The 2500-nt window shown below is 34.8% G+C and overlaps 1 long non-coding RNA gene across 1 annotated transcript in view; it reads right to left on the reverse strand.

Annotated features, from left to right (window-relative positions):
• Positions 1-2144: 2144 nt before the first annotated feature.
• Positions 2145-2500, reverse strand: part of LOC138865458 (uncharacterized) — a 5840-nt gene continuing 5484 nt past the window's right edge. The window contains exon 2 of the long non-coding RNA XR_011399385.1: positions 2145-2500. This exon is cut by the window's right edge and continues 117 nt beyond it. This is a non-coding gene — a long non-coding RNA (uncharacterized lncRNA).

Genomic DNA, 2500 nt, shown 5'->3' on the forward strand with positions numbered 1-2500 from the left:
CTGGAGATTAATTAAGGTTTGTATAAAAAAAATTCTTACCCAAAAATTACTCAAAAAAATTTACAGCGAGGCGCAGACTCTGATCTGTCCCATATAACCAGCAGTCACTGCCAAGATGTAGAAAGATTCGGCCTTTCGTCTCCACCAGAGGGAACTGGGCTTGAAGACTGAGTTAAGTACTGCAGAGTTAAAACTAAAGTTACGGAGTAAGAATTTAATGTATTATATGTTTCTGTCTGTGCATATGCCACTGATAATGATGTTATATGTTTCATGATATAATTTTGTTGTCTTGTCACACTGTTATTAGCTGTTTTTTATGTGCAGAAGATGTATGCTGTTTCAAGAAGTTTGGTAGGGTAGGTAGGCTAAAGGCTTTTACTTTTATTTTCTATTTTATTTATTTATTTTTTCATATATGAATCCCTGTGACTTTTCTTGAACAGAATCTACATTCTCCGGATCCTCCACTAGATCAGAGAACATGTTATTGTTGCTACAGATTCTGAGCCAGGTTCTGACACTTTGCAAACAGGATGAGTGACCAAAACGTGGTGGTGTCCCTCTGCCCCATACGCATCCACCATCACGTGCTACAACATTACTTCGTATAGCAAAGTTCCATTCCACCAGTGTATCACCACATGCTAGAACTCGCAATCCACAAGATCATCCAGACGGCTTCACCCTCCCCCTCCCCCCCTCCCATAAACCCTTTGCTTAAGTGAGTGTGCGTGTCTGGTTGAATTCTTTTGTATCAGTTTAGTTGTTTATATTAAATGATTTTTTTTCTAATAAATATGGTGAAAGCCAAGTCTTTGTTTTTTCATTTCTATTTCCTTATTCTGAACTTCACAATTTGATTATCAGTTACAATGAAGAGCTTGCAAACAATTCTGTAATAGTTTTCTTTATCTGAAAACAATTCATTACAGACTATATATGATTTATTGTTTCCACTCTTTGTCAGTATAATATGTAAAACTGTTTTTGATAACCATATGTGAGTACTATCGCGAAATGTAGTAGTTGGAATGCTAATGCAATTAATATCACGGACTCAAAACTGATGATAGCCTGATAGTCAAAATAATTATGCAACTAAGTATTTTGAACAGATCCACACATTTCTTGTTCAACATTAGTAGTGAAAACAGTTAAATAATCCATTGTGATTAATACAAAAAAATTGAGAATAATTATGGTATGAAATTTTGATAAGTAAAGTGATGAAATGTTATAATTTTTGGTTATGTAGAATCCATCTAAATTGACATGTGAAGTATTATCACAGAGTTTCACAAGTTATGTATAGTATTTGCTTGTTATTCTTTACTCTGGTTATTTTTTAATGTTTTTTTTGTAATTCAGGCGGTTGAATATAGCAGGCAAAGAAAGGCCTTTTGTAATTTTAGGCTTCTCACATTTCATGGAAAACAAGTCATGATGTATAAGCATGATTTTCACAAATGTTTATTTTCTTCCATTTGCAGTTCAATTAGCACAGAAATAATACAAGAGCAAAGATTTAATACATTGGCTTTTAAAATAGAAAATTGCTACATGGTATAGAATAACCATAGGGCAGAAAAATTGTAAGGAGAAGGATTTATGGATAAGGAACTATAAAACTGTTTATGAGTTGACAGAAAATAGTTAAATTGATTGTGGGTTATTTGATACAGCTGAGTCCATCTTGTATGCTCATTGAAGGCAGTGTGTGGACTAAAAATATTAGATTTGTTAAGACCCTGATTTTAGAAGCTCTAGGAGATGGATTGCCGCAAGTGACAGTATTCTTAGATAAACATTGTGGAAGAAGCACAAGATGACAAGAGTTTTGATATGTTTAGAGTAAAGGAATTTTATGATTAAAATAGATGTAAAGGAAAGAGAAAGACAAATTAGTCCTTGGGGTTTTCTAAGGCTGTGCTAACTTGGCAGAATGGCAGGTACAGATAAATGATGGATGGAGAAACTGGTAATGATATTTATTCATAATCCACAGGTGATGATAATGATTTGAAATAGCATGTTGTTATTCAGGCATGTTACATTCAGGTATATCACCCCCAAAAAAGAATATATTAGTTTCAGAAGACAGTTGCCCCTTCCTTTGCCAGGTAGATGAAAAGTAACAAAAGATTTCATCGATAATTTTATTCATACGTCAGTTAAAGTAATATCATACACACATAATTCAGTAGCCAAAAAGTACTTATTTGGGGAATATACATTATATATGAAAGACAATCAAAGCAGTGTCTCGATGCTCACTGACTGTGTAAGGACGAAGAAAATGGCATGCAGTTGAGCCGATAGCACCAGCAGACACCAGTAGAACATGACACGTTCTCCAAGAGGTTCCCATGAGCATAGGGTTCCCGGCTCTAGGATCCCCATCATGGTCAGTTCTTCAGAGCCCATGAGAATCATAGCAGTATTGGAATTCCTGTCCCTGTCACAATAAAGGAAAGTGATATCCTATGGTCTTACACAC

Source organism: Penaeus vannamei, chromosome 21 (assembly GCF_042767895.1).
Source record: "Penaeus vannamei isolate JL-2024 chromosome 21, ASM4276789v1, whole genome shotgun sequence".
In the NCBI taxonomy this organism is placed as follows: Eukaryota; Metazoa; Arthropoda; class Malacostraca; order Decapoda; family Penaeidae; genus Penaeus; species Penaeus vannamei.